Source organism: Acipenser ruthenus, chromosome 50, assembly GCF_902713425.1.
Source record: "Acipenser ruthenus chromosome 50, fAciRut3.2 maternal haplotype, whole genome shotgun sequence".
Taxonomy (NCBI): domain Eukaryota; kingdom Metazoa; phylum Chordata; class Actinopteri; order Acipenseriformes; family Acipenseridae; genus Acipenser; species Acipenser ruthenus.
In genome coordinates, this window is record NC_081238.1 from 3,731,186 (window position 1) to 3,754,689 (window position 23,504).

Consider the following 23,504-nt stretch of genomic DNA (forward strand, 5'->3'; position numbering starts at 1 on the left):
TTTTTTTAAAATTGTACAGTGAGTATAGTTGTTTGGACATATAAAACAATTGTACAGTGAGTATAGTTTGGACATATAAAAATGGTACAGTGAATATAATTGTTGTTTGGACATATTAAAAAATTGTGAATATATTTGTTGTTTGGGCATATAAAAAAAAATTGTACAGTGAATATAGTTGTTGTTTGGACATATTAAAAATCTGCATATTGAATATTGTTGTTTGGACATATAAAAAAATTGTATAGTGAATATAGTTTTTATTTAGACATTTAAAAAAGTATACAGTAAATATAGTTGTTTGGACATATAAAAACATTGTACAGTGAATATAGTTGTTTGGACATATAAAAAAAATGTAATGTGACTATAGTTGTTTGGACATTATTATTAATATTTGTTTATTTAGCAGACGCCTTTATCCAAGGCGACTTACAGAGACTAGGGTGTGTGAACTACGCATCAGCTGCACAGTTACTTACAACTACATCTCACCCGAAAGACGGAGCACAAGGAGGTGAAATGACTTGCTCAGGGTCACACAATGAGTCAGTAGGTAAGGTGGAATTTGAACCAGGGACCTCCTAGTTACAAGCCCTTTACTTTAACCACTGGACCACACAGCCTCCTCAATTTATTTAAAAAGTACATATTTAAAAAGTACAGTGAATACAGCTTGGACATATGAAAAAATTGTACATTGAATATAGTTTGGACATATACAAAAATTGTACTGTGAATATAGTTGTTTGGACATATAAAAAAATTGTATGGTGAGTATAGTTGTTGTTTGGACCCATTTAAAAATTGTACAGTGAATATAGTTATTTAGAGAGCAGGTTAAAATAGAAGGTCAACAGTGTGGAGTAGTGATTAGTGCTCTGGGTTCTTGACCGGATGATTGTGAGTTCAATACTAGGTGGGGGGCACTGTTGATGTACCCTTGAACAAGACATTTAACCTACATTGCTCTACTAAAAACCCAACTGTATAAATGGGTAATTTGTTGTAAAAAAATAATGTAATTGTATGTGAAAATAATGTGATATCTTGTAACATATGTAACTTGCCTTGGATGAGGGTATGTGCTAAGAATTAAATGATAAAACAAATTAATAATATTAAAAAATATTACAGTGAATATAGTTGTTGATTGGACATATTACAACATTATACAGTTACTCTAATTGTTTGGACATATAAAAAAATGCACAGTGAATATATTTGTTGTTTGGACATATTAAAAAACTGAACAGTGAATATATTTTGGACATATTAAAAAATTGAACAGTGAATATATTATGGACATACTAAATAAGTGTACAGTGAATATAGCTTGGACATAAAAGTACCTTGCTCATAGGTACAGCAGCAGTGTCCCCCACCGGGGATTGAACCCACAACCCTCCAGTCAGGTCCAGAACCCTAACCACTACACCACACAGTTGTTGTTAAGACATTTTAAGAAATTATACACTGAATATAGTTGTTTAGACATTTTAAAAAGTTGTACAGTGAATATATTATGATAATACTGTAAAATGTTATATATACAAGGAAAGCTAAGTAAAAGAAATATAATAAGTTCAATATGTCTTGCAGCAAAAAAGTTAAATAAATAGTTAACAATAACGGTGCGTTTATACCAGTCTCCTAGTGCTATTGATGTGTAATGCCCAGGGACATAAAAACCCCTAAAAACAGATTTCTGCAGCTGGATTTTCTGTTACATCTATTCTCGACTGGCCCCCCGCAGCAAGTGTTTGTTTTTTCAACCAAATCATGACGTTAAGATTTTACAATAAATTGTTGTAATTGAATTCTGTTAGCGGTTCATAGTATGAAACCTGGGGGGTTCAAATCCCACTGCTACCATCTTGATTTTTTTCACCCCTGCCCCCTTTTCACAAGAAGCAACAGCAGAAGGACTTGTGACTCCCTAGAGACGTAGTAACAAATGCCACGGCATGTTTCTTGATACACCTATTCTATGGAAGTAAGCTGAAGCATTTGAACTGCTGTTCAATTTTCTTTTTTTTTTACAAATACATCAAGATAATTGTTGTTGTTGTTGAATTGTACTAGCAGTGTATAGTATGGAACCTGGGTGGCTAAGGGTTAGTGTTGTGGTAGTAAGTAAGCTGAAGCATTTGAACTGCTGGTCATTTTTCTTTTTTTTGCAAATACATCAAAATAGTTGTTGTTGTTGTTGTTCTTGTTGTTGTTGTTGTTGTTGAATTGCACTAGCATTGTATAGTTTGGAACCTGGGTGGCTAAGGGTTAGTGTTGTGGTAGTAAGTAAGCTGAAGCATTTGAACTGCTGTTCATTTTTCTTTTTTTTGCAAATACATCAAAATAGTTGTTGTTGTTCTTGTTGTTGTTGTTGTTGTTGAATTGCACTAGCATTGTATAGTTTGGAACCTGGGTGGCCAAGAGTAAGTGTTGTGGTAGCGTGGCCGAGCGGTCTAAGGCGCTGGATTAAGGCTCCAGTCTCTCCGGAGGCGTGGGTTCAAATCCCACTGCTGCCATATTGTTTTTTTTTCAACCCCACTTCGGTCTTTTGAACTGCTGTAAAAGAAAATATTCCGTTCCATGGAATATTTGCATACACGCAAACATGTCAGCGCCAATGGTGTAGTGGTATCATACAAGATTCCCATTCTTGTGACCTGGGTTCAATTCCCAGTTGGCGCAAGCTGATAAGGCAGCGTTTGTGTTTTCAAACCAATAATTACGTTAAAATTTTACAATTGTAGTAGTTGAATTGCGTTAGCGGCGTATAGTACGAAACCTGGGGGGCAGAAAGCTTGCAATGCGGTAGTGTGGCCGAGCGGTCTAAGGCGCTGGATTTAGGCTCCAGTCTCTCTGGAGGCGTGGGTTCGAATCCCACCGCTGCCATATGGATTTTTTTCACCCCTGCCCCCTTTTCACAAGAAGCAACAGAAGGACTTGTGACTCCCTAGAGACGTAGTAACAAATGCCACGGCATGTTTCTTGGTACACCTATTCTATGGAAGTAAGCTGAAGCATTTGAACTGCTGTTCAATTTTCTTTTTTTTTAACAAATACATCAAGATAATTGTTGTTGTTGTTGTTGTTGTTGTTGTTGTTGTTGTTGTTGTTGAATTGTACTAGCAGTGTATAGTATGGAACCTGGGTGGCTAAGGGTTAGTGTTGTGGTAGTAAGTAAAGCTGAAGCATTGGAACTGCTGTTCATTTTTCTTTTTTTTGCAAATACATCAAAATAGTTGTTGTTGTTGTTGTTGAATTGCACTAGCATTGTATAGTTTGGAACCTGGGTGGCCAAGAGTAAGTGTTGTGGTAGCGTGGCCGAGCGGTCTAAGGCGCTGGATTAAGGCTCCAGTCTCTCCGGAGGCGTGGGTTCAAATCCCACCGCTGCCATATTGTTTTTTTTTCAACCCCACTTCGGTCTTTTGAACTGCTGTAAAAGAAAATATTCCGTTCCATGGAATATTTGCATACACGCAAACATGTCAGCGCCAATGGTGTAGTGGTATCATACAAGATTCCCATTCTTGTGACCTGGGTTCAATTCCCAGTTGGCGCAAGCTGATAAGGCAGCGTTTGTGTTTTCAAACCAATAATTACGTTAAAATTTTACAATTGTAGTAGTTGAATTGCGTTAGCGGCGTATAGTACGAAACCTGGGGGGCAGAAAGCTTGCAATGCGGTAGTGTGGCCGAGCGGTCTAAGGCGCTGGATTAAGGCTCCAGTCTCTCCGGAGGCGTGGGTTCAAATCCCACCGCTGCCATATGGATTTTTTTCACCCCTGCCCCCTTTTCACAAGAAGCAACAGAAGGACTTGTGACTCCCTAGAGACGTAGTAACAAATGCCACGGCATGTTTCTTGGTCCACCTATTCTATGGAAGTAAGCTGAAGCATTTGAACTGCTGTTCAATTTCCTTTTTTTTTAACAAATACATCAAGATAATTGTTGTTGTTGTTGTTGTTGTTGTTGTTGAATTGTACTAGCAGTGTATAGTATGGAACCTGGGTGGCTAAGGGTTAGTGTTGTGGTAGTAAGTAAAGCTGAAGCATTGGAACTGCTGTTCATTTTTCTTTTTTTTGCAAATACATCAAAATAGTTGTTGTTGTTGTTGTTGAATTGCACTAGCATTGTATAGTTTGGAACCTGGGTGGCCAAGAGTAAGTGTTGTGGTAGCGTGGCCGAGCGGTCTAAGGCGCTGGATTAAGGCTCCAGTCTCTCCGGAGGCGTGGGTTCAAATCCCACCGCTGCCATATTGTTTTTTTTTCAACCCCACTTCGGTCTTTTGAACTGCTGTAAAAGAAAATATTCCGTTCCATGGAATATTTGCATACACGCAAACATGTCAGCGCCAATGGTGTAGTGGTATCATACAAGATTCCCATTCTTGTGACCTGGGTTCAATTCCCAGTTGGCGCAAGCTGATAAGGCAGCGTTTGTGTTTTCAAACCAATAATTACGTTAAAATTTTACAATTGTAGTAGTTGAATTGCGTTAGCGGCGTATAGTACGAAACCTGGGGGGGCAGAAAGCTTGCAATGCGGTAGTGTGGCCGAGCGGTCTAAGGCGCTGGATTTAGGCTCCAGTCTCTCTGGAGGCGTGGGTTCGAATCCCACCGCTGCCATATGGATTTTTTTCACCCCTGCCCCCTTTTCACAAGAAGCAACAGAAGGACTTGTGACTCCCTAGAGACGTAGTAACAAATGCCACGGCATGTTTCTTGGTCCACCTATTCTATGGAAGTAAGCTGAAGCATTTGAACTGCTGTTCAATTTTCTTTTTTTTTAACAAATACATCAAGATAATTGTTGTTGTTGTTGTTGTTGTTGTTGAATTGTACTAGCAGTGTATAGTATGGAACCTGGGTGGCTAAGGGTTAGTGTTGTGGTAGTAAGTAAAGCTGAAGCATTGGAACTGCTGTTCATTTTTCTTTTTTTTGCAAATACATCAAAATAGTTGTTGTTGTTGTTGTTGTTGTTGTTGTTGAATTGCACTAGCATTGTATAGTTTGGAACCTGGGTGGCCAAGAGTAAGTGTTGTGGTAGCGTGGCCGAGCGGTCTAAGGTGCTGGATTAAGGCTCCAGTCTCTCCGGAGGCGTGGGTTCAAATCCCACCGCTGTCATATTGTTTTTTTTTCAACCCCACTTCGGTCTTTTGAACTGCTGTAAAAGAAAATATTCCGTTCCATGGAATATTTGCATACACGCAAACATGTCAGCGCCAATGGTGTAGTGGTATCATACAAGATTCCCATTCTTGTGACCTGGGTTCAATTCCCAGTTGGCGCAAGCTGATAAGGCAGCGTTTGTGTTTTCAAACCAATAATTACGTTAAAATTTTACAATTGTAGTAGTTGAATTGCGTTAGCGGCGTATAGTACGAAACCTGGGGGGCAGAAAGCTTGCAATGCGGTAGTGTGGCCGAGCGGTCTAAGGCGCTGGATTTAGGCTCCAGTCTCTCTGGAGGCGTGGGTTCGAATCCCACCGCTGCCATATGGATTTTTTTCACCCCTGCCCCCTTTTCACAAGAAGCAACAGAAGGACTTGTGACTCCCTAGAGACGTAGTAACAAATGCCACGGCATGTTTCTTGGTACACCTATTCTATGGAAGTAAGCTGAAGCATTTGAACTGCTGTTCAATTTTCTTTTTTTTTAACAAATACATCAAGATAATTGTTGTTGTTGTTGTTGTTGTTGTTGTTGAATTGTACTAGCAGTGTATAGTATGGAACCTGGGTGGCTAAGGGTTAGTGTTGTGGTAGTAAGTAAAGCTGAAGCATTGGAACTGCTGTTCATTTTTCTTTTTTTTGCAAATACATCAAAATAGTTGTTGTTGTTGTTGTTGTTGTTGTTGTTGAATTGCACTAGCATTGTATAGTTTGGAACCTGGGTGGCCAAGAGTAAGTGTTGTGGTAGCGTGGCCGAGCGGTCTAAGGTGCTGGATTAAGGCTCCAGTCTCTCCGGAGGCGTGGGTTCAAATCCCACCGCTGCCATATTGTTTTTTTTTCAACCCCACTTCGGTCTTTTGAACTGCTGTAAAAGAAAATATTCCGTTCCATGGAATATTTGCATACACGCAAACATGTCAGCGCCAATGGTGTAGTGGTATCATACAAGATTCCCATTCTTGTGACCTGGGTTCAATTCCCAGTTGGCGCAAGCTGATAAGGCAGCGTTTGTGTTTTCAAATCAATAATTACGTTAAAATTTTACAATTGTAGTAGTTGAATTGCGTTAGCGGCGTATAGTACGAAACCTGGGGGGCAGAAAGCTTGCAATGCGGTAGTGTGGCCGAGCGGTCTAAGGCGCTGGATTTAGGCTCCTGTCTCTCTGGAGGCGTGGGTTCGAATCCCACCGCTGCCATATGGATTTTTTTCACCCCTGCCCCCTTTTCACAAGAAGCAACAGAAGGACTTGTGACTCCCTAGAGACGTAGTAACAAATGCCACGGCATGTTTCTTGGTACACCTATTCTATGGAAGTAAGCTGAAGCATTTGAACTGCTGTTCAATTTTCTTTTTTTTTAACAAATACATCAAGATAATTGTTGTTGTTGTTGTTGTTGTTGTTGAATTGTACTAGCAGTGTATAGTATGGAACCTGGGTGGCTAAGGGTTAGTGTTGTGGTAGTAAGTAAAGCTGAAGCATTGGAACTGCTGTTCATTTTTCTTTTTTTTGCAAATACATCAAAATAGTTGTTGTTGTTGTTGTTGTTGTTGTTGAATTGCACTAGCATTGTATAGTTTGGAACCTGGGTGGCCAAGAGTAAGTGTTGTGGTAGCGTGGCCGAGCGGTCTAAGGTTCTGGATTAAGGCTCCAGTCTCTCCGGAGGCGTGGGTTCAAATCCCACCGCTGCCATATTGTTTTTTTTTCAACCCCACTTCGGTCTTTTGAACTGCTGTAAAAGAAAATATTCCGTTCCATGGAATATTTGCATACACGCAAACATGTCAGCGCCAATGGTGTAGTGGTATCATACAAGATTCCCATTCTTGTGACCTGGGTTCAATTCCCAGTTGGCGCAAGCTGATAAGGCAGCGTTTGTGTTTTCAAACCAATAATTACGTTAAAATTTTACAATTGTAGTAGTTGAATTGCGTTAGCGGCGTATAGTACGAAACCTGGGGGGCAGAAAGCTTGCAATGCGGTAGTGTGGCCGAGCGGTCTAAGGCGCTGGATTTAGGCTCCTGTCTCTCTGGAGGCGTTGGTTCGAATCCCACCGCTGCCATATGGATTTTTTTCACCCCTGCCCCCTTTTCACAAGAAGCAACAGAAGGACTTGTGACTCCCTAGAGACGTAGTAACAAATGCCACGGCATGTTTCTTGGTACACCTATTCTATGGAAGTAAGCTGAAGCATTTGAACTGCTGTTCAATTTTCTTTTTTTTTAACAAATACATCAAGATAATTGTTGTTGTTGTTGTTGTTGTTGTTGTTGTTGTTGAATTGTACTAGCAGTGTATAGTATGGAACCTGGGTGGCTAAGGGTTAGTGTTGTGGTAGTAAGTAAAGCTGAAGCATTGGAACTGCTGTTCATTTTTCTTTTTTTTGCAAATACATCAAAATAGTTGTTGTTGTTGTTGTTGTTGTTGTTGAATTGCACTAGCATTGTATAGTTTGGAACCTGGGTGGCCAAGAGTAAGTGTTGTGGTAGCGTGGCCGAGCGGTCTAAGGTGCTGGATTAAGGCTCCAGTCTCTCCGGAGGCGTGGGTTCATATCCCACCGCTGCCATATTGTTTTTTTTTCAACCCCACTTCGGTCTTTTGAACTGCTGTAAAAGAAAATATTCCGTTCCATGGAATATTTGCATACACGCAAACATGTCAGCGCCAATGGTGTAGTGGTATCATACAAGATTCCCATTCTTGTGACCTGGGTTCAATTCCCAGTTGGCGCAAGCTGATAAGGCAGCGTTTGTGTTTTCAAACCAATAATTACGTTAAAATTTTACAATTGTAGTAGTTGAATTGCGTTAGCGGCGTATAGTACGAAACCTGGGGGGCAGAAAACTTGCAATGCGGTAGTGTGGCCGAGCGGTCTAAGGCGCTGGATTTAGGCTCCTGTCTCTCTGGAGGCGTGGGTTCGAATCCCACCGCTGCCATATGGATTTTTTTCACCCCTGCCCCCTTTTCACAAGAAGCAACAGAAGGACTTGTGACTCCCTAGAGACGTAGTAACAAATGCCACGGCATGTTTCTTGGTACACCTATTCTATGGAAGTAAGCTGAAGCATTTGAACTGCTGTTCAATTTTCTTTTTTTTTAACAAATACATCAAGATAATTGTTGTTGTTGTTGTTGTTGTTGTTGTTGTTGTTGAATTGTACTAGCAGTGTATAGTATGGAACCTGGGTGGCTAAGGGTTAGTGTTGTGGTAGTAAGTAAAGCTGAAGCATTGGAACTGCTGTTCATTTTTCTTTTTTTTGCAAATACATCAAAATAGTTGTTGTTGTTGTTGTTGTTGTTGTTGAATTGCACTAGCATTGTATAGTTTGGAACCTGGGTGGCCAAGAGTAAGTGTTGTGGTAGCGTGGCCGAGCGGTCTAAGGTGCTGGATTAAGGCTCCAGTCTCTCCGGAGGCGTGGGTTCAAATCCCACCGCTGCCATAATGTTTTTTTTTCAACCCCACTTCGGTCTTTTGAACTGCTGTAAAAGAAAATATTCCGTTCCATGGAATATTTGCATACACGCAAACATGTCAGCGCCAATGGTGTAGTGGTATCATACAAGATTCCCATTCTTGTGACCTGGGTTCAATTCCCAGTTGGCGCAAGCTGATAAGGCAGCGTTTGTGTTTTCAAACCAATAATTACGTTAAAATTTTACAATTGTAGTAGTTGAATTGCGTTAGCGGCGTATAGTACGAAACCTGGGGGGCAGAAAGCTTGCAATGCGGTAGTGTGGCCGAGCGGTCTAAGGCGCTGGATTTAGGCTCCTGTCTCTCTGGAGGCGTGGGTTCGAATCCCACCGCTGCCATATGGATTTTTTTCACCCCTGCCCCCTTTTCACAAGAAGCAACAGAAGGACTTGTGACTCCCTAGAGACGTAGTAACAAATGCCACGGCATGTTTCTTGGTCCACCTATTCTATGGAAGTAAGCTGAAGCATTTGAACTGCTGTTCAATTTTCTTTTTTTTTAACAAATACATCAAGATAATTGTTGTTGTTGTTGTTGTTGTTGTTGAATTGTACTAGCAGTGTATAGTATGGAACCTGGGTGGCTAAGGGTTAGTGTTGTGGTAGTAAGTAAAGCTGAAGCATTGGAACTGCTGTTCATTTTTCTTTTTTTGCAAATACATCAAAATAGTTGTTGTTGTTGTTGTTGAATTGCACTAGCATTGTATAGTTTGGAACCTGGGTGGCCAAGAGTAAGTGTTGTGGTAGCGTGGCCGAGCGGTCTAAGGCGCTGGATTAAGGCTCCAGTCTCTCCGGAGGCGTGGGTTCAAATCCCACCGCTGCCATATTGTTTTTTTTTCAACCCCACTTCGGTCTTTTGAACTGCTGTAAAAGAAAATATTCCGTTCCATGGAATATTTGCATACACGCAAACATGTCAGCGCCAATGGTGTAGTGGTATCATACAAGATTCCCATTCTTGTGACCTGGGTTCAATTCCCAGTTGGCGCAAGCTGATAAGGCAGCGTTTGTGTTTTCAAACCAATAATTACGTTAAAATTTTACAATTGTAGTAGTTGAATTGCGTTAGCGGCGTATAGTACGAAACCTGGGGGGCAGAAAGCTTGCAATGCGGTAGTGTGGCCGAGCGGTCTAAGGCGCTGGATTTAGGCTCCAGTCTCTCTGGAGGCGTGGGTTCGAATCCCACCGCTGCCATATGGATTTTTTTCACCCCTGCCCCCTTTTCACAAGAAGCAACAAAAGGACTTGTGACTCCCTAGAGACGTAGTAACAAATGCCACGGCATGTTTCTTGGTCCACCTATTCTATGGAAGTAAGCTGAAGCATTTGAACTGCTGTTCAATTTTCTTTTTTTTTAACAAATACATCAAGATAATTGTTGTTGTTGTTGTTGTTGTTGTTGAATTGTACTAGCAGTGTATAGTATGGAACCTGGGTGGCTAAGGGTTAGTGTTGTGGTAGTAAGTAAAGCTGAAGCATTGGAACTGCTGTTCATTTTTCTTTTTTTTGCAAATACATCAAAATAGTTGTTGTTGTTGTTGTTGTTGTTGTTGAATTGCACTAGCATTGTATAGTTTGGAACCTGGGTGGCCAAGAGTAAGTGTTGTGGTAGCGTGGCCGAGCGGTCTAAGGTGCTGGATTAAGGCTCCAGTCTCTCCGGAGGCGTGGGTTCAAATCCCACCGCTGCCATATTGTTTTTTTTTCAACCCCACTTCGGTCTTTTGAACTGCTGTAAAAGAAAATATTCCGTTCCATGGAATATTTGCATACACGCAAACATGTCAGCGCCAATGGTGTAGTGGTATCATACAAGATTCCCATTCTTGTGACCTGGGTTCAATTCCCAGTTGGCGCAAGCTGATAAGGCAGCGTTTGTGTTTTCAAACCAATAATTACGTTAAAATTTTACAATTGTAGTAGTTGAATTGCGTTAGCGGCGTATAGTACGAAACCTGGGGGGCAGAAAGCTTGCAATGCGGTAGTGTGGCCGAGCGGTCTAAGGCGCTGGATTTAGGCTCCAGTCTCTCTGGAGGCGTGGGTTCGAATCCCACCGCTGCCATATGGATTTTTTTCACCCCTGCCCCCTTTTCACAAGAAGCAACAGAAGGACTTGTGACTCCCTAGAGACGTAGTAACAAATGCCACGGCATGTTTCTTGGTACACCTATTCTATGGAAGTAAGCTGAAGCATTTGAACTGCTGTTCAATTTTCTTTTTTTTTAACAAATACATCAAGATAATTGTTGTTGTTGTTGTTGTTGTTGTTGTTGAATTGTACTAGCAGTGTATAGTATGGAACCTGGGTGGCTAAGGGTTAGTGTTGTGGTAGTAAGTAAAGCTGAAGCATTGGAACTGCTGTTCATTTTTCTTTTTTTTGCAAATACATCAAAATAGTTGTTGTTGTTGTTGTTGTTGTTGTTGTTGAATTGCACTAGCATTGTATAGTTTGGAACCTGGGTGGCCAAGAGTAAGTGTTGTGGTAGCGTGGCCGAGCGGTCTAAGGCGCTGGATTAAGGCTCCAGTCTCTCCGGAGGCGTGGGTTCAAATCCCACCGCTGCCATATTGTTTTTTTTTCAACCCCACTTCGGTCTTTTGAACTGCTGTAAAAGAAAATATTCCGTTCCATGGAATATTTGCATACACGCAAACATGTCAGCGCCAATGGTGTAGTGGTATCATACAAGATTCCCATTCTTGTGACCTGGGTTCAATTCCCAGTTGGCGCAAGCTGATAAGGCAGCGTTTGTGTTTTCAAACCAATAATTACGTTAAAATTTTACAATTGTAGTAGTTGAATTGCGTTAGCGGCGTATAGTACGAAACCTGGGGGGCAGAAAGCTTGCAATGCGGTAGTGTGGCCGAGCGGTCTAAGGCGCTGGATTTAGGCTCCAGTCTCTCTGGAGGCGTGGGTTCGAATCCCACCGCTGCCATATGGATTTTTTTCACCCCTGCCCCCTTTTCACAAGAAGCAACAAAAGGACTTGTGACTCCCTAGAGACGTAGTAACAAATGCCACGGCATGTTTCTTGGTCCACCTATTCTATGGAAGTAAGCTGAAGCATTTGAACTGCTGTTCAATTTTCTTTTTTTTTAACAAATACATCAAGATAATTGTTGTTGTTGTTGTTGTTGTTGTTGAATTGTACTAGCAGTGTATAGTATGGAACCTGGGTGGCTAAGGGTTAGTGTTGTGGTAGTAAGTAAAGCTGAAGCATTGGAACTGCTGTTCATTTTTCTTTTTTTTGCAAATACATCAAAATAGTTGTTGTTGTTGTTGTTGTTGTTGTTGAATTGCACTAGCATTGTATAGTTTGGAACCTGGGTGGCCAAGAGTAAGTGTTGTGGTAGCGTGGCCGAGCGGTCTAAGGTGCTGGATTAAGGCTCCAGTCTCTCCGGAGGCGTGGGTTCAAATCCCACCGCTGCCATATTGTTTTTTTTTCAACCCCACTTCGGTCTTTTGAACTGCTGTAAAAGAAAATATTCCGTTCCATGGAATATTTGCATACACGCAAACATGTCAGCGCCAATGGTGTAGTGGTATCATACAAGATTCCCATTCTTGTGACCTGGGTTCAATTCCCAGTTGGCGCAAGCTGATAAGGCAGCGTTTGTGTTTTCAAACCAATAATTACGTTAAAATTTTACAATTGTAGTAGTTGAATTGCGTTAGCGGCGTATAGTACGAAACCTGGGGGGCAGAAAGCTTGCAATGCGGTAGTGTGGCCGAGCGGTCTAAGGCGCTGGATTTAGGCTCCAGTCTCTCTGGAGGCGTGGGTTCGAATCCCACCGCTGCCATATGGATTTTTTTCACCCCTGCCCCCTTTTCACAAGAAGCAACAGAAGGACTTGTGACTCCCTAGAGACGTAGTAACAAATGCCACGGCATGTTTCTTGGTACACCTATTCTATGGAAGTAAGCTGAAGCATTTGAACTGCTGTTCAATTTTCTTTTTTTTTAACAAATACATCAAGATAATTGTTGTTGTTGTTGTTGTTGTTGTTGAATTGTACTAGCAGTGTATAGTATGGAACCTGGGTGGCTAAGGGTTAGTGTTGTGGTAGTAAGTAAAGCTGAAGCATTGGAACTGCTGTTCATTTTTCTTTTTTTTGCAAATACATCAAAATAGTTGTTGTTGTTGTTGTTGTTGTTGTTGTTGAATTGCACTAGCATTGTATAGTTTGGAACCTGGGTGGCCAAGAGTAAGTGTTGTGGTAGCGTGGCCGAGCGGTCTAAGGCGCTGGATTAAGGCTCCAGTCTCTCCGGAGGCGTGGGTTCAAATCCCACCGCTGCCATATTGTTTTTTTTTCAACCCCACTTCGGTCTTTTGAACTGCTGTAAAAGAAAATATTCCGTTCCATGGAATATTTGCATACACGCAAACATGTCAGCGCCAATGGTGTAGTGGTATCATACAAGATTCCCATTCTTGTGACCTCGGTTCAATTCCCAGTTGGCGCAAGCTGATAAGGCAGCGTTTGTGTTTTCAAACCAATAATTACGTTAAAATTTTACAATTGTAGTAGTTGAATTGCGTTAGCGGCGTATAGTACGAAACCTGGGGGGCAGAAAGCTTGCAATGCGGTAGTGTGGCCGAGCGGTCTAAGGCGCTGGATTTAGGCTCCAGTCTCTCTGGAGGCGTGGGTTCGAATCCCACCGCTGCCATATGGATTTTTTTCACCCCTGCCCCCTTTTCACAAGAAGCAACAGAAGGACTTGTGACTCCCTAGAGACGTAGTAACAAATGCCACGGCATGTTTCTTGGTCCACCTATTCTATGGAAGTAAGCTGAAGCATTTGAACTGCTGTTCAATTTTCTTTTTTTTTAACAAATACATCAAGATAATTGTTGTTGTTGTTGTTGTTGTTGTTGAATTGTACTAGCAGTGTATAGTATGGAACCTGGGTGGCTAAGGGTTAGTGTTGTGGTAGTAAGTAAAGCTGAAGCATTGGAACTGCTGTTCATTTTTCTTTTTTTTGCAAATACATCAAAATAGTTGTTGTTGTTGTTGTTGAATTGCACTAGCATTGTATAGTTTGGAACCTGGGTGGCCAAGAGTAAGTGTTGTGGTAGCGTGGCCGAGCGGTCTAAGGCGCTGGATTAAGGCTCCAGTCTCTCCGGAGGCGTGGGTTCAAATCCCACCGCTGCCATATTGTTTTTTTTTCAACCCCACTTCGGTCTTTTGAACTGCTGTAAAAGAAAATATTCCGTTCCATGGAATATTTGCATACACGCAAACATGTCAGCGCCAATGGTGTAGTGGTATCATACAAGATTCCCATTCTTGTGACCTGGGTTCAATTCCCAGTTGGCGCAAGCTGATAAGGCAGCGTTTGTGTTTTCAAACCAATAATTACGTTAAAATTTTACAATTGTACTAGTTGAATTGCGTTAGCGGCGTATAGTACGAAACCTGGGGGGCAGAAAGCTTGCAATGCGGTAGTGTGGCCGAGCGGTCTAAGGCGCTGGATTTAGGCTCCAGTCTCTCTGGAGGCGTGGGTTCGAATCCCACCGCTGCCATATGGATTTTTTTCACCCCTGCCCCCTTTTCACAAGAAGCAACAGAAGGACTTGTGACTCCCTAGAGACGTAGTAACAAATGCCACGGCATGTTTCTTGGTCCACCTATTCTATGGAAGTAAGCTGAAGCATTTGAACTGCTGTTCAATTTTCTTTTTTTTTAACAAATACATCAAGATAATTGTTGTTGTTGTTGTTGTTGTTGTTGAATTGTACTAGCAGTGTATAGTATGGAACCTGGGTGGCTAAGGGTTAGTGTTGTGGTAGTAAGTAAAGCTGAAGCATTGGAACTGCTGTTCATTTTTCTTTTTTTTGCAAATTCATCAAAATAGTTGTTGTTGTTGTTGTTGAATTGCACTAGCATTGTATAGTTTGGAACCTGGGTGGCCAAGAGTAAGTGTTGTGGTAGCGTGGCCGAGCGGTCTAAGGCGCTGGATTAAGGCTCCAGTCTCTCCGGAGGCGTGGGTTCAAATCCCACCGCTGCCATATTGTTTTTTTTTCAACCCCACTTCGTCTTTTGAACTGCTGTAAAAGAAAATATTCCGTTCCATGGAATATTTGCATACACGCAAACATGTCAGCGCCAATGGTGTAGTGGTATCATACAAGATTCCCATTCTTGTGACCTGGGTTCAATTCCCAGTTGGCGCAAGCTGATAAGGCAGCGTTTGTGTTTTCAAACCAATAATTACGTTAAAATTTTACAATTGTACTAGTTGAATTGCGTTAGCGGCGTATAGTACGAAACCTGGGGGGCAGAAAACTTGCAATGCGGTAGTGTGGCCGAGCGGTCTAAGTCGCTGGATTTAGGCTCCAGTCTCTCTGGAGGCGTGGGTTCGAATCCCACCGCTGCCATATGGATTTTTTTCACCCCTGCCCCCTTTTCACAAGAAGCAACAGAAGGACTTGTGACTCCCTAGAGACGTAGTAACAAATGCCACGGCATGTTTCTTGGTCCACCTATTCTATGGAAGTAAGCTGAAGCATTTGAACTGCTGTTCAATTTTCTTTTTTTTTAACAAATACATCAAGATAATTGTTGTTGTTGTTGTTGTTGTTGTTGAATTGTACTAGCAGTGTATAGTATGGAACCTGGGTGGCTAAGGGTTAGTGTTGTGGTAGTAAGTAAAGCTGAAGCATTGGAACTGCTGTTCATTTTTCTTTTTTTTGCAAATTCATCAAAATAGTTGTTGTTGTTGTTGTTGAATTGCACTAGCATTGTATAGTTTGGAACCTGGGTGGCCAAGAGTAAGTGTTGTGGTAGCGTGGCCGAGCGGTCTAAGGCGCTGGATTAAGGCTCCAGTCTCTCCGGAGGCGTGGGTTCAAATCCCACCGCTGCCATATTGTTTTTTTTTCAACCCCACTTCGGTCTTTTGAACTGCTGTAAAAGAAAATATTCCGTTCCATGGAATATTTGCATACACGCAAACATGTCAGCGCCAATGGTGTAGTGGTATCATACAAGATTCCCATTCTTGTGACCTGGGTTCAATTCCCAGTTGGCGCAAGCTGATAAGGCAGCGTTTGTGTTTTCAAACCAATAATTACGTTAAAATTTTACAATTGTACTAGTTGAATTGCGTTAGCGGCGTATAGTACGAAACCTGGGGGGCAGAAAACTTGCAATGCGGTAGTGTGGCCGAGCGGTCTAAGTCGCTGGTTTTAGGCTCCAGTCTCTCTGGAGGCGTGGGTTCGAATCCCACCGCTGCCATATGGATTTTTTTCACCCCTGCCCCCTTTTCACAAGAAGCAACAGAAGGACTTGTGACTCCCTAGAGACGTAGTAACAAATGCCACGGCATGTTTCTTGGTCCACCTATTCTATGGAAGTAAGCTGAAGCATTTGAACTGCTGTTCAATTTTCTTTTTTTTTAACAAATACATCAAGATAATTATAATTGTTGTTGTTGTTGTTGTTGTTGTTGAATTGTACTAGCAGTGTATAGTATGGAACCTGGGTGGCTAAGGGTTAGTGTTGTGGTAGTAAGTAAAGCTGAAGCATTGGAACTGCTGTTCATTTTTCTTTTTTTTGCAAATACATCAAAATAGTTGTTGTTGTTGTTGTTGAATTGCACTAGCATTGTATAGTTTGGAACCTGGGTGGCCAAGAGTAAGTGTTGTGGTAGCGTGGCCGAGCGGTCTAAGGCGCTGGATTAAGGCTCCAGTCTCTCCGGAGGCGTGGGTTCAAATCCCACCGCTGCCATATTGTTTTTTTTTCAACCCCACTTCGGTCTTTTGAACTGCTGTAAAAGAAAATATTCCGTTCCATGGAATATTTGCATACACGCAAACATGTCAGCGCCAATGGTGTAGTGGTATCATACAAGATTCCCATTCTTGTGACCTGGGTTCAATTCCCAGTTGGCGCAAGCTGATAAGGCAGCGTTTGTGTTTTCAAACCAATAATTACGTTAAAATTTTACAATTGTAGTAGTTGAATTGCGTTAGCGGCGTATAGTACGAAACCTGGGGGGCAGAAAGCTTGCAATGCGGTAGTGTGGCCGAGCGGTCTAAGGCGCTGGATTTAGGCTCCAGTCTCTCTGGAGGCGTGGGTTCGAATCCCACCGCTGCCATATGGATTTTTTTCACCCCTGCCCCCTTTTCACAAGAAGCAACAGAAGGACTTGTGACTCCCTAGAGACGTAGTAACAAATGCCACGGCATGTTTCTTGGTCCACCTATTCTATGGAAGTAAGCTGAAGCATTTGAACTGCTGTTCAATTTTCTTTTTTTTTAACAAATACATCAAGATAATTGTTGTTGTTGTTGTTGTTGTTGTTGAATTGTACTAGCAGTGTATAGTATGGAACCTGGGTGGCTAAGGGTTAGTGTTGTGGTAGTAAGTAAAGCTGAAGCATTGGAACTGCTGTTCATTTTTCTTTTTTTTGCAAATACATCAAAATAGTTGTTGTTGTTGTTGTTGTTGAATTGCACTAGCATTGTATAGTTTGGAACCTGGGTGGCCAAGAGTAAGTGTTGTGGTAGCGTGGCCGAGCGGTCTAAGGCGCTGGATTAAGGCTCCAGTCTCTCCGGAGGCGTGGGTTCAAATCCCACCGCTGCCATATTGTTTTTTTTTCAACCCCACTTCGGTCTTTTGAACTGCTGTAAAAGAAAATATTCCGTTCCATGGAATATTTGCATACACGCAAACATGTCAGCGCCAATGGTGTAGTGGTATCATACAAGATTCCCATTCTTGAGACCTAGGTTCAATTCCCAGTTGGCGCAAGCTGATAAGGCAGCGTTTGTGTTTTCAAACCAATAATTACGTTAAAATTTTACAATTGTAGTAGTTGAATTGCGTTAGCGGCGTATAGTACGAAACCTGGGGGGCAGAAAGCTTGCAATGCGGTAGTGTGGCCGAGCGGTCTAAGGCGCTGGATTTAGGCTCCAGTCTCTCTGGAGGCGTGGGTTCGAATCCCACCGCTGCCATATGGATTTTTTTCACCCCTGCCCCCTTTTCACAAGAAGCAACAGAAGGACTTGTGACTCCCTAGAGACGTAGTAACAAATGCCACGGCATGTTTCTTGGTCCACCTATTCTATGGAAGTAAGCTGAAGCATTTGAACTGCTGTTCAATTTTCTTTTTTTTTAACAAATACATCAAGATAATTGTTGTTGTTGTTGTTGTTGTTGTTGTTGTTGAATTGTACTAGCAGTGTATAGTATGGAACCTGGGTGGCTAAGGGTTAGTGTTGTGGTAGTAAGTAAAGCTGAAGCATTGGAACTGCTGTTCATTTTTCTTTTTTTTGCAAATACATCAAAATAGTTGTTGTTGTTGTTGTTGTTGAATTGCACTAGCATTGTATAGTTTGGAACCTGGGTGGCCAAGAGTAAGTGTTGTGGTAGCGTGGCCGAGCGGTCTAAGGCGCTGGATTAAGGCTCCAGTCTCTCCGGAGGCGTGGGTTCAAATCCCACCGCTGCCATATTGTTTTTTTTTCAACCCCACTTCGGTCTTTTGAACTGCTGTAAAAGAAAATATTCCGTTCCATGGAATATTTGCATACACGCAAACATGTCAGCGCCAATGGTGTAGTGGTATCATACAAGATTCCCATTCTTGTGATCTGGGTTCAATTCCCAGTTGGCGCAAGCTGATAAGGCAGCGTTTGTGTTTTCAAACCAATAATTACGTTAAAATTTTACAATTGTAGTAGTTGAATTGCGTTAGCGGCGTATAGTACGAAACCTGGGGGGCAGAAAGCTTGCAATGCGATAGTGTGGCCGAGCGGTCTAAGGCGCTGGATTTAGGCTCCAGTCTCTCTGGAGGCGTGGGTTCGAATCCCACCGCTGCCATATGGATTTTTTTCACCCCTGCCCCCTTTTCACAAGAAGCAACAGAAGGACTTGTGACTCCCTAGAGACGTAGTAACAAATGCCACGGCATGTTTCTTGGTACACCTATTCTATGGAAGTAAGCTGAAGCATTTGAACTGCTGTTCAATTTTCTTTTTTTTTAACAAATACATCAAGATAATTGTTGTTGTTGTTGTTGTTGTTGAATTGTACTAGCAGTGTATAGTATGGAACCTGGGTGGCTAAGGGTTAGTGTTGTGGTAGTAAGTAAAGCTGAAGCATTGGAATTGCTGTTCATTTTTCTTTTTTTTGCAAATACATCAAAATAGTTGTTGTTGTTGTTGTTGTTGAATTGCACTAGCATTGTATAGTTTGGAACCTGGGTGGCCAAGAGTAAGTGTTGTGGTAGCGTGGCCGAGCGGTCTAAGGCGCTGGATTAAGGCTCCAATCTCTCCGGAGGCGTGGGTTCAAATCCCACCGCTGCCATATTGTTTTTTTTTCAACCCCACTTCGGTCTTTTGAACTGCTGTAAAAGAAAATATTCCGTTCCATGGAATATTTGCATACACGCAAACATGTCAGCGCCAATGGTGTAGTGGTATCATACAAGATTCCCATTCTTGTGACCTGGGTTCAATTCCCAGTTGGCGCAAGCTGATAAGGCAGCGTTTGTGTTTTCAAACCAATAATTACGTTAAAATTTTACAATTGTAGTAGTTGAATTGCGTTAGCGGCGTATAGTACGAAACCTGGGGGGCAGAAAGCTTGCAATGCGGTAGTGTGGCCGAGCGGTCTAAGGCGCTGGATTTAGGCTCCAGTCTCTCTGGAGGCGTGGGTTCGAATCCCACCGCTGCCATATGGATTTTTTTCACCCCTGCCCCCTTTTCACAAGAAGCAACAGAAGGACTTGTGACTCCCTAGAGACGTAGTAACAAATGCCACGGCATGTTTCTTGGTCCACCTATTCTATGGAAGTAAGCTGAAGCATTTGAACTGCTGTTCAATTTTCTTTTTTTTTAACAAATACATCAAGATAATTGTTGTTGTTGTTGTTGTTGTTGTTGAATTGTACTAGCAGTGTATAGTATGGAACCTGGGTGGCTAAGGGTTAGTGTTGTGGTAGTAAGTAAAGCTGAAGCATTGGAACTGCTGTTCATTTTTCTTTTTTTTGCAAATACATCAAAATAGTTGTTGTTGTTGTTGTTGTTGAATTGCACTAGCATTGTATAGTTTGGAACCTGGGTGGCCAAGAGTAAGTGTTGTGGTAGCGTGGCCGAGCGGTCTAAGGCGCTGGATTAAGGCTCCAGTCTCTCCGGAGGCGTGGGTTCAAATCCCACCGCTGCCATATTGTTTTTTTTTCAACCCCACTTCGGTCTTTTGAACTGCTGTAAAAGAAAATATTCCGTTCCATGGAATATTTGCATACACGCAAACATGTCAGCGCCAATGGTGTAGTGGTATCATACAAGATTCCCATTCTTGTGATCTGGGTTCAATTCCCAGTTGGCGCAAGCTGATAAGGCAGCGTTTGTGTTTTCAAACCAATAATTACGTTAAAATTTTACAATTGTAGTAGTTGAATTGCGTTAGCGGCGTATAGTACGAAACCTGGGGGGCAGAAAGCTTGCAATGCGGTAGTGTGGCCGAGCGGTCTAAGGCGCTGGATTTAGGCTCCAGTCTCTCTGGAGGCGTGGGTTCGAATCCCACCGCTGCCATATGGATTTTTTTCACCCCTGCCCCCTTTTCACAAGAAGCAACAGAAGGACTTGTGACTCCCTAGAGACGTAGTAACAAATGCCACGGCATGTTTCTTGGTACACCTATTCTATGGAAGTAAGCTGAAGCATTTGAACTGCTGTTCAATTTTCTTTTTTTTTAACAAATACATCAAGATAATTGTTGTTGTTGTTGTTGTTGTTGTTGTTGTTGTTGTTGTTGTTGTTGTTGAATTGTACTAGCAGTGTATAGTATGGAACCTGGGTGGCTAAGGGTTAGTGTTGTGGTAGTAAGTAAAGCTGAAGCATTGGAATTGCTGTTCATTTTTCTTTTTTTTGCAAATACATCAAAATAGTTGTTGTTGTTGTTGTTGTTGAATTGCACTAGCATTGTATAGTTTGGAACCTGGGTGGCCAAGAGTAAGTGTTGTGGTAGCGTGGCCGAGCGGTCTAAGGCGCTGGATTAAGGCTCCAATCTCTCCGGAGGCGTGGGTTCAAATCCCACCGCTGCCATATTGTTTTTTTTTCAACCCCACTTCGGTCTTTTGAACTGCTGTAAAAGAAAATATTCCGTTCCATGGAATATTTGCATACACGCAAACATGTCAGCGCCAATGGTGTAGTGGTATCATACAAGATTCCCATTCTTGTGACCTGGGTTCAATTCCCAGTTGGCGCAAGCTGATAAGGCAGCGTTTGTGTTTTCAAACCAATAATTACGTTAAAATTTTACAATTGTAGTAGTTGAATTGCGTTAGCGGCGTATAGTACGAAACCTGGGGGGCAGAAAGCTTGCAATGCGGTAGTGTGGCCGAGCGGTCTAAGGCGCTGGATTTAGGCTCCAGTCTCTCTGGAGGCGTGGGTTCGAATCCCACCGCTGCCATATGGATTTTTTTCACCCCTGCCCCCTTTTCACAAGAAGCAACAGAAGGACTTGTGACTCCCTAGAGACGTAGTAACAAATGCCACGGCATGTTTCTTGGTCCACCTATTCTATGGAAGTAAGCTGAAGCATTTGAACTGCTGTTCAATTTTCTTTTTTTTTAACAAATACATCAAGATAATTGTTGTTGTTGTTGTTGTTGTTGTTGAATTGTACTAGCAGTGTATAGTATGGAACCTGGGTGGCTAAGGGTTAGTGTTGTGGTAGTAAGTAAAGCTGAAGCATTGGAACTGCTGTTCATTTTTCTTTTTTTTGCAAATACATCAAAATAGTTGTTGTTGTTGTTGTTGTTGAATTGCACTAGCATTGTATAGTTTGGAACCTGGGTGGCCAAGAGTAAGTGTTGTGGTAGCGTGGCCGAGCGGTCTAAGGCGCTGGATTAAGGCTCCAGTCTCTCCGGAGGCGTGGGTTCAAATCCCACCGCTGCCATATTGTTTTTTTTTCAACCCCACTTCGGTCTTTTGAACTGCTGTAAAAGAAAATATTCCGTTCCATGGAATATTTGCATACACGCAAACATGTCAGCGCCAATGGTGTAGTGGTATCATACAAGATTCCCATTCTTGAGACCTGGGTTCAATTCCCAGTTGGCGCAAGCTGATAAGGCAGCGTTTGTGTTTTCAAACCAATAATTACGTTAAAATTTTACAATTGTATTAGTTGAATTGCGTTAGCGGCGTATAGTACGAAACCTGGGGGGCAGAAAGCTTGCAATGCGGTAGTGTGGCCGAGCGGTCTAAGGCGCTGGATTTAGGCTCCAGTCTCTCTGGAGGCGTGGGTTCGAATCCCACCGCTGCCATATGGATTTTTTTCACCCCTGCCCCCTTTTCACAAGAAGCAACAGAAGGACTTGTGACTCCCTAGAGACGTAGTAACAAATGCCACGGCATGTTTCTTGGTCCACCTATTCTATGGAAGTAAGCTGAAGCATTTGAACTGCTGTTCAATTTTCTTTTTTTTTAACAAATACATCAAGATAATTGTTGTTGTTGTTGTTGTTGTTGTTGAATTGTACTAGCAGTGTATAGTATGGAACCTGGGTGGCTAAGGGTTAGTGTTGTGGTAGTAAGTAAAGCTGAAGCATTGGAACTGCTGTTCATTTTTCTTTTTTTTGCAAATACATCAAAATAGTTGTTGTTGTTGTTGTTGAATTGCACTAGCATTGTATAGTTTGGAACCTGGGTGGCCAAGAGTAAGTGTTGTGGTAGCGTGGCCGAGCGGTCTAAGGCGCTGGATTAAGGCTCCAGTCTCTCCGGAGGCGTGGGTTCAAATCCCACCGCTGCCATATTGTTTTTTTTTCAACCCCACTTCGGTCTTTTGAACTGCTGTAAAAGAAAATATTCCGTTCCATGGAATATTTGCATACACGCAAACATGTCAGCGCCAATGGTGTAGTGGTATCATACAAGATTCCCATTCTTGTGACCTGGGTTCAATTCCCAGTTGGCGCAAGCTGATAAGGCAGCGTTTGTGTTTTCAAACCAATAATTACGTTAAAATTTTACAATTGTAGTAGTTGAATTGCGTTAGCGGCGTATAGTACGAAACCTGGGGGGCAGAAAGCTTGCAATGCGGTAGTGTGGCCGAGCGGTCTAAGGCGCTGGATTTAGGCTCCAGTCTCTCTGGAGGCGTGGGTTCGAATCCCACCGCTGCCATATGGATTTTTTTCACCCCTGCCCCCTTTTCACAAGAAGCAACAGAAGGACTTGTGACTCCCTAGAGACGTAGTAACAAATGCCACGGCATGTTTCTTGGTACACCTATTCTATGGAAGTAAGCTGAAGCATTTGAACTGCTGTTCAATTTTCTTTTTTTTTAACAAATACATCAAGATAATTGTTGTTGTTGTTGTTGTTGTTGTTGAATTGTACTAGCAGTGTATAGTATGGAACCTGGGTGGCTAAGGGTTAGTGTTGTGGTAGTAAGTAAAGCTGAAGCATTGGAACTGCTGTTCATTTTTCTTTTTTTTGCAAATACATCAAAATAGTTGTTGTTGTTGTTGTTGTTGAATTGCACTAGCATTGTATAGTTTGGAACCTGGGTGGCCAAGAGTAAGTGTTGTGGTAGCGTGGCCGAGCGGTCTAAGGCGCTGGATTAAGGCTCCAGTCTCTCCGGAGGCGTGGGTTCAAATCCCACCGCTGCCATATTGTTTTTTTTTCAACCCCACTTCGGTCTTTTGAACTGCTGTAAAAGAAAATATTCCGTTCCATGGAATATTTGCATACACGCAAACATGTCAGCGCCAATGGTGTAGTGGTATCATACAAGATTCCCATTCTTGAGACCTGGGTTCAATTCCCAGTTGGCGCAAGCTGATAAGGCAGCGTTTGTGTTTTCAAACCAATAATTACGTTAAAATTTTACAATTGTATTAGTTGAATTGCG

At 42.2% G+C, this 23,504-nt stretch overlaps 74 non-coding genes across 74 annotated transcripts; all 74 read left to right on the top strand.

The window, feature by feature from the left end:
* Positions 1-2,446: 2,446 nt before the first annotated feature.
* On the top strand, positions 2,447-2,528 carry trnal-aag (transfer RNA leucine (anticodon AAG)). Its single transcript has one exon. It is a non-coding gene; the product is annotated as a tRNA-Leu (tRNA).
* A 95-nt stretch (positions 2,529-2,623) lies between these two features.
* trnag-ccc (transfer RNA glycine (anticodon CCC)) lies at positions 2,624-2,694 on the top strand. The gene has a single exon. It is a non-coding gene; the product is annotated as a tRNA-Gly (tRNA).
* Positions 2,695-2,816: 122 nt separating this feature from the next.
* Positions 2,817-2,898, top strand: trnal-uag (transfer RNA leucine (anticodon UAG)). The gene has a single exon. It is a non-coding gene; the product is annotated as a tRNA-Leu (tRNA).
* Positions 2,899-3,320: 422 nt separating this feature from the next.
* Positions 3,321-3,402, top strand: trnal-aag (transfer RNA leucine (anticodon AAG)). Its single transcript has one exon. It is a non-coding gene; the product is annotated as a tRNA-Leu (tRNA).
* A 95-nt stretch (positions 3,403-3,497) lies between these two features.
* trnag-ccc (transfer RNA glycine (anticodon CCC)) lies at positions 3,498-3,568 on the top strand. The gene has a single exon. It is a non-coding gene; the product is annotated as a tRNA-Gly (tRNA).
* Positions 3,569-3,690: 122 nt separating this feature from the next.
* Positions 3,691-3,772, top strand: trnal-aag (transfer RNA leucine (anticodon AAG)). The gene has a single exon. It is a non-coding gene; the product is annotated as a tRNA-Leu (tRNA).
* A 407-nt stretch (positions 3,773-4,179) lies between these two features.
* Positions 4,180-4,261, top strand: trnal-aag (transfer RNA leucine (anticodon AAG)). Its single transcript has one exon. It is a non-coding gene; the product is annotated as a tRNA-Leu (tRNA).
* Positions 4,262-4,356: 95 nt separating this feature from the next.
* trnag-ccc (transfer RNA glycine (anticodon CCC)) lies at positions 4,357-4,427 on the top strand. The gene has a single exon. It is a non-coding gene; the product is annotated as a tRNA-Gly (tRNA).
* A 123-nt stretch (positions 4,428-4,550) lies between these two features.
* trnal-uag (transfer RNA leucine (anticodon UAG)) lies at positions 4,551-4,632 on the top strand. The gene has a single exon. It is a non-coding gene; the product is annotated as a tRNA-Leu (tRNA).
* Positions 4,633-5,048: 416 nt separating this feature from the next.
* trnal-aag (transfer RNA leucine (anticodon AAG)) lies at positions 5,049-5,130 on the top strand. The gene has a single exon. It is a non-coding gene; the product is annotated as a tRNA-Leu (tRNA).
* A 95-nt stretch (positions 5,131-5,225) lies between these two features.
* On the top strand, positions 5,226-5,296 carry trnag-ccc (transfer RNA glycine (anticodon CCC)). The gene has a single exon. It is a non-coding gene; the product is annotated as a tRNA-Gly (tRNA).
* A 122-nt stretch (positions 5,297-5,418) lies between these two features.
* trnal-uag (transfer RNA leucine (anticodon UAG)) lies at positions 5,419-5,500 on the top strand. The gene has a single exon. It is a non-coding gene; the product is annotated as a tRNA-Leu (tRNA).
* Positions 5,501-5,919: 419 nt separating this feature from the next.
* On the top strand, positions 5,920-6,001 carry trnal-aag (transfer RNA leucine (anticodon AAG)). Its single transcript has one exon. It is a non-coding gene; the product is annotated as a tRNA-Leu (tRNA).
* A 95-nt stretch (positions 6,002-6,096) lies between these two features.
* On the top strand, positions 6,097-6,167 carry trnag-ccc (transfer RNA glycine (anticodon CCC)). Its single transcript has one exon. It is a non-coding gene; the product is annotated as a tRNA-Gly (tRNA).
* A 122-nt stretch (positions 6,168-6,289) lies between these two features.
* trnal-uag (transfer RNA leucine (anticodon UAG)) lies at positions 6,290-6,371 on the top strand. The gene has a single exon. It is a non-coding gene; the product is annotated as a tRNA-Leu (tRNA).
* Positions 6,372-6,784: 413 nt separating this feature from the next.
* trnal-aag (transfer RNA leucine (anticodon AAG)) lies at positions 6,785-6,866 on the top strand. Its single transcript has one exon. It is a non-coding gene; the product is annotated as a tRNA-Leu (tRNA).
* Positions 6,867-6,961: 95 nt separating this feature from the next.
* Positions 6,962-7,032, top strand: trnag-ccc (transfer RNA glycine (anticodon CCC)). The gene has a single exon. It is a non-coding gene; the product is annotated as a tRNA-Gly (tRNA).
* Positions 7,033-7,154: 122 nt separating this feature from the next.
* Positions 7,155-7,236, top strand: trnal-uag (transfer RNA leucine (anticodon UAG)). Its single transcript has one exon. It is a non-coding gene; the product is annotated as a tRNA-Leu (tRNA).
* A 422-nt stretch (positions 7,237-7,658) lies between these two features.
* trnal-aag (transfer RNA leucine (anticodon AAG)) lies at positions 7,659-7,740 on the top strand. Its single transcript has one exon. It is a non-coding gene; the product is annotated as a tRNA-Leu (tRNA).
* Positions 7,741-7,835: 95 nt separating this feature from the next.
* Positions 7,836-7,906, top strand: trnag-ccc (transfer RNA glycine (anticodon CCC)). Its single transcript has one exon. It is a non-coding gene; the product is annotated as a tRNA-Gly (tRNA).
* A 122-nt stretch (positions 7,907-8,028) lies between these two features.
* trnal-uag (transfer RNA leucine (anticodon UAG)) lies at positions 8,029-8,110 on the top strand. The gene has a single exon. It is a non-coding gene; the product is annotated as a tRNA-Leu (tRNA).
* A 422-nt stretch (positions 8,111-8,532) lies between these two features.
* Positions 8,533-8,614, top strand: trnal-aag (transfer RNA leucine (anticodon AAG)). Its single transcript has one exon. It is a non-coding gene; the product is annotated as a tRNA-Leu (tRNA).
* A 95-nt stretch (positions 8,615-8,709) lies between these two features.
* On the top strand, positions 8,710-8,780 carry trnag-ccc (transfer RNA glycine (anticodon CCC)). The gene has a single exon. It is a non-coding gene; the product is annotated as a tRNA-Gly (tRNA).
* A 122-nt stretch (positions 8,781-8,902) lies between these two features.
* trnal-uag (transfer RNA leucine (anticodon UAG)) lies at positions 8,903-8,984 on the top strand. Its single transcript has one exon. It is a non-coding gene; the product is annotated as a tRNA-Leu (tRNA).
* Positions 8,985-9,387: 403 nt separating this feature from the next.
* Positions 9,388-9,469, top strand: trnal-aag (transfer RNA leucine (anticodon AAG)). The gene has a single exon. It is a non-coding gene; the product is annotated as a tRNA-Leu (tRNA).
* A 95-nt stretch (positions 9,470-9,564) lies between these two features.
* trnag-ccc (transfer RNA glycine (anticodon CCC)) lies at positions 9,565-9,635 on the top strand. The gene has a single exon. It is a non-coding gene; the product is annotated as a tRNA-Gly (tRNA).
* A 122-nt stretch (positions 9,636-9,757) lies between these two features.
* trnal-uag (transfer RNA leucine (anticodon UAG)) lies at positions 9,758-9,839 on the top strand. Its single transcript has one exon. It is a non-coding gene; the product is annotated as a tRNA-Leu (tRNA).
* A 413-nt stretch (positions 9,840-10,252) lies between these two features.
* trnal-aag (transfer RNA leucine (anticodon AAG)) lies at positions 10,253-10,334 on the top strand. Its single transcript has one exon. It is a non-coding gene; the product is annotated as a tRNA-Leu (tRNA).
* Positions 10,335-10,429: 95 nt separating this feature from the next.
* Positions 10,430-10,500, top strand: trnag-ccc (transfer RNA glycine (anticodon CCC)). The gene has a single exon. It is a non-coding gene; the product is annotated as a tRNA-Gly (tRNA).
* Positions 10,501-10,622: 122 nt separating this feature from the next.
* On the top strand, positions 10,623-10,704 carry trnal-uag (transfer RNA leucine (anticodon UAG)). Its single transcript has one exon. It is a non-coding gene; the product is annotated as a tRNA-Leu (tRNA).
* Positions 10,705-11,123: 419 nt separating this feature from the next.
* trnal-aag (transfer RNA leucine (anticodon AAG)) lies at positions 11,124-11,205 on the top strand. Its single transcript has one exon. It is a non-coding gene; the product is annotated as a tRNA-Leu (tRNA).
* A 95-nt stretch (positions 11,206-11,300) lies between these two features.
* trnag-ccc (transfer RNA glycine (anticodon CCC)) lies at positions 11,301-11,371 on the top strand. The gene has a single exon. It is a non-coding gene; the product is annotated as a tRNA-Gly (tRNA).
* Positions 11,372-11,493: 122 nt separating this feature from the next.
* Positions 11,494-11,575, top strand: trnal-uag (transfer RNA leucine (anticodon UAG)). Its single transcript has one exon. It is a non-coding gene; the product is annotated as a tRNA-Leu (tRNA).
* Positions 11,576-11,988: 413 nt separating this feature from the next.
* On the top strand, positions 11,989-12,070 carry trnal-aag (transfer RNA leucine (anticodon AAG)). The gene has a single exon. It is a non-coding gene; the product is annotated as a tRNA-Leu (tRNA).
* A 95-nt stretch (positions 12,071-12,165) lies between these two features.
* On the top strand, positions 12,166-12,236 carry trnag-ccc (transfer RNA glycine (anticodon CCC)). The gene has a single exon. It is a non-coding gene; the product is annotated as a tRNA-Gly (tRNA).
* A 122-nt stretch (positions 12,237-12,358) lies between these two features.
* Positions 12,359-12,440, top strand: trnal-uag (transfer RNA leucine (anticodon UAG)). Its single transcript has one exon. It is a non-coding gene; the product is annotated as a tRNA-Leu (tRNA).
* A 416-nt stretch (positions 12,441-12,856) lies between these two features.
* On the top strand, positions 12,857-12,938 carry trnal-aag (transfer RNA leucine (anticodon AAG)). The gene has a single exon. It is a non-coding gene; the product is annotated as a tRNA-Leu (tRNA).
* Positions 12,939-13,033: 95 nt separating this feature from the next.
* Positions 13,034-13,104, top strand: trnag-ccc (transfer RNA glycine (anticodon CCC)). The gene has a single exon. It is a non-coding gene; the product is annotated as a tRNA-Gly (tRNA).
* A 122-nt stretch (positions 13,105-13,226) lies between these two features.
* On the top strand, positions 13,227-13,308 carry trnal-uag (transfer RNA leucine (anticodon UAG)). Its single transcript has one exon. It is a non-coding gene; the product is annotated as a tRNA-Leu (tRNA).
* A 404-nt stretch (positions 13,309-13,712) lies between these two features.
* On the top strand, positions 13,713-13,794 carry trnal-aag (transfer RNA leucine (anticodon AAG)). The gene has a single exon. It is a non-coding gene; the product is annotated as a tRNA-Leu (tRNA).
* Positions 13,795-13,889: 95 nt separating this feature from the next.
* trnag-ccc (transfer RNA glycine (anticodon CCC)) lies at positions 13,890-13,960 on the top strand. Its single transcript has one exon. It is a non-coding gene; the product is annotated as a tRNA-Gly (tRNA).
* A 122-nt stretch (positions 13,961-14,082) lies between these two features.
* Positions 14,083-14,164, top strand: trnal-uag (transfer RNA leucine (anticodon UAG)). The gene has a single exon. It is a non-coding gene; the product is annotated as a tRNA-Leu (tRNA).
* A 404-nt stretch (positions 14,165-14,568) lies between these two features.
* On the top strand, positions 14,569-14,650 carry trnal-aag (transfer RNA leucine (anticodon AAG)). Its single transcript has one exon. It is a non-coding gene; the product is annotated as a tRNA-Leu (tRNA).
* Positions 14,651-14,744: 94 nt separating this feature from the next.
* On the top strand, positions 14,745-14,815 carry trnag-ccc (transfer RNA glycine (anticodon CCC)). The gene has a single exon. It is a non-coding gene; the product is annotated as a tRNA-Gly (tRNA).
* Positions 14,816-14,937: 122 nt separating this feature from the next.
* On the top strand, positions 14,938-15,019 carry trnal-uag (transfer RNA leucine (anticodon UAG)). Its single transcript has one exon. It is a non-coding gene; the product is annotated as a tRNA-Leu (tRNA).
* Positions 15,020-15,423: 404 nt separating this feature from the next.
* Positions 15,424-15,505, top strand: trnal-aag (transfer RNA leucine (anticodon AAG)). Its single transcript has one exon. It is a non-coding gene; the product is annotated as a tRNA-Leu (tRNA).
* Positions 15,506-15,600: 95 nt separating this feature from the next.
* On the top strand, positions 15,601-15,671 carry trnag-ccc (transfer RNA glycine (anticodon CCC)). Its single transcript has one exon. It is a non-coding gene; the product is annotated as a tRNA-Gly (tRNA).
* Positions 15,672-15,793: 122 nt separating this feature from the next.
* On the top strand, positions 15,794-15,875 carry trnal-uag (transfer RNA leucine (anticodon UAG)). Its single transcript has one exon. It is a non-coding gene; the product is annotated as a tRNA-Leu (tRNA).
* A 410-nt stretch (positions 15,876-16,285) lies between these two features.
* Positions 16,286-16,367, top strand: trnal-aag (transfer RNA leucine (anticodon AAG)). The gene has a single exon. It is a non-coding gene; the product is annotated as a tRNA-Leu (tRNA).
* Positions 16,368-16,462: 95 nt separating this feature from the next.
* On the top strand, positions 16,463-16,533 carry trnag-ccc (transfer RNA glycine (anticodon CCC)). The gene has a single exon. It is a non-coding gene; the product is annotated as a tRNA-Gly (tRNA).
* Positions 16,534-16,655: 122 nt separating this feature from the next.
* On the top strand, positions 16,656-16,737 carry trnal-uag (transfer RNA leucine (anticodon UAG)). The gene has a single exon. It is a non-coding gene; the product is annotated as a tRNA-Leu (tRNA).
* A 407-nt stretch (positions 16,738-17,144) lies between these two features.
* Positions 17,145-17,226, top strand: trnal-aag (transfer RNA leucine (anticodon AAG)). The gene has a single exon. It is a non-coding gene; the product is annotated as a tRNA-Leu (tRNA).
* A 95-nt stretch (positions 17,227-17,321) lies between these two features.
* On the top strand, positions 17,322-17,392 carry trnag-ccc (transfer RNA glycine (anticodon CCC)). Its single transcript has one exon. It is a non-coding gene; the product is annotated as a tRNA-Gly (tRNA).
* A 122-nt stretch (positions 17,393-17,514) lies between these two features.
* On the top strand, positions 17,515-17,596 carry trnal-uag (transfer RNA leucine (anticodon UAG)). The gene has a single exon. It is a non-coding gene; the product is annotated as a tRNA-Leu (tRNA).
* Positions 17,597-18,009: 413 nt separating this feature from the next.
* Positions 18,010-18,091, top strand: trnal-aag (transfer RNA leucine (anticodon AAG)). The gene has a single exon. It is a non-coding gene; the product is annotated as a tRNA-Leu (tRNA).
* Positions 18,092-18,186: 95 nt separating this feature from the next.
* Positions 18,187-18,257, top strand: trnag-ccc (transfer RNA glycine (anticodon CCC)). The gene has a single exon. It is a non-coding gene; the product is annotated as a tRNA-Gly (tRNA).
* A 122-nt stretch (positions 18,258-18,379) lies between these two features.
* Positions 18,380-18,461, top strand: trnal-uag (transfer RNA leucine (anticodon UAG)). Its single transcript has one exon. It is a non-coding gene; the product is annotated as a tRNA-Leu (tRNA).
* A 404-nt stretch (positions 18,462-18,865) lies between these two features.
* trnal-aag (transfer RNA leucine (anticodon AAG)) lies at positions 18,866-18,947 on the top strand. The gene has a single exon. It is a non-coding gene; the product is annotated as a tRNA-Leu (tRNA).
* A 95-nt stretch (positions 18,948-19,042) lies between these two features.
* trnag-ccc (transfer RNA glycine (anticodon CCC)) lies at positions 19,043-19,113 on the top strand. Its single transcript has one exon. It is a non-coding gene; the product is annotated as a tRNA-Gly (tRNA).
* Positions 19,114-19,235: 122 nt separating this feature from the next.
* Positions 19,236-19,317, top strand: trnal-uag (transfer RNA leucine (anticodon UAG)). Its single transcript has one exon. It is a non-coding gene; the product is annotated as a tRNA-Leu (tRNA).
* Positions 19,318-19,724: 407 nt separating this feature from the next.
* Positions 19,725-19,806, top strand: trnal-aag (transfer RNA leucine (anticodon AAG)). Its single transcript has one exon. It is a non-coding gene; the product is annotated as a tRNA-Leu (tRNA).
* Positions 19,807-19,901: 95 nt separating this feature from the next.
* On the top strand, positions 19,902-19,972 carry trnag-ccc (transfer RNA glycine (anticodon CCC)). Its single transcript has one exon. It is a non-coding gene; the product is annotated as a tRNA-Gly (tRNA).
* Positions 19,973-20,094: 122 nt separating this feature from the next.
* Positions 20,095-20,176, top strand: trnal-uag (transfer RNA leucine (anticodon UAG)). The gene has a single exon. It is a non-coding gene; the product is annotated as a tRNA-Leu (tRNA).
* A 431-nt stretch (positions 20,177-20,607) lies between these two features.
* Positions 20,608-20,689, top strand: trnal-aag (transfer RNA leucine (anticodon AAG)). The gene has a single exon. It is a non-coding gene; the product is annotated as a tRNA-Leu (tRNA).
* A 95-nt stretch (positions 20,690-20,784) lies between these two features.
* On the top strand, positions 20,785-20,855 carry trnag-ccc (transfer RNA glycine (anticodon CCC)). The gene has a single exon. It is a non-coding gene; the product is annotated as a tRNA-Gly (tRNA).
* A 122-nt stretch (positions 20,856-20,977) lies between these two features.
* trnal-uag (transfer RNA leucine (anticodon UAG)) lies at positions 20,978-21,059 on the top strand. Its single transcript has one exon. It is a non-coding gene; the product is annotated as a tRNA-Leu (tRNA).
* Positions 21,060-21,466: 407 nt separating this feature from the next.
* Positions 21,467-21,548, top strand: trnal-aag (transfer RNA leucine (anticodon AAG)). The gene has a single exon. It is a non-coding gene; the product is annotated as a tRNA-Leu (tRNA).
* Positions 21,549-21,643: 95 nt separating this feature from the next.
* Positions 21,644-21,714, top strand: trnag-ccc (transfer RNA glycine (anticodon CCC)). Its single transcript has one exon. It is a non-coding gene; the product is annotated as a tRNA-Gly (tRNA).
* Positions 21,715-21,836: 122 nt separating this feature from the next.
* On the top strand, positions 21,837-21,918 carry trnal-uag (transfer RNA leucine (anticodon UAG)). Its single transcript has one exon. It is a non-coding gene; the product is annotated as a tRNA-Leu (tRNA).
* A 404-nt stretch (positions 21,919-22,322) lies between these two features.
* Positions 22,323-22,404, top strand: trnal-aag (transfer RNA leucine (anticodon AAG)). Its single transcript has one exon. It is a non-coding gene; the product is annotated as a tRNA-Leu (tRNA).
* A 95-nt stretch (positions 22,405-22,499) lies between these two features.
* Positions 22,500-22,570, top strand: trnag-ccc (transfer RNA glycine (anticodon CCC)). The gene has a single exon. It is a non-coding gene; the product is annotated as a tRNA-Gly (tRNA).
* Positions 22,571-22,692: 122 nt separating this feature from the next.
* Positions 22,693-22,774, top strand: trnal-uag (transfer RNA leucine (anticodon UAG)). Its single transcript has one exon. It is a non-coding gene; the product is annotated as a tRNA-Leu (tRNA).
* Positions 22,775-23,181: 407 nt separating this feature from the next.
* Positions 23,182-23,263, top strand: trnal-aag (transfer RNA leucine (anticodon AAG)). Its single transcript has one exon. It is a non-coding gene; the product is annotated as a tRNA-Leu (tRNA).
* Positions 23,264-23,358: 95 nt separating this feature from the next.
* On the top strand, positions 23,359-23,429 carry trnag-ccc (transfer RNA glycine (anticodon CCC)). Its single transcript has one exon. It is a non-coding gene; the product is annotated as a tRNA-Gly (tRNA).
* The last annotated feature ends 75 nt before the right edge of the window (positions 23,430-23,504 follow it).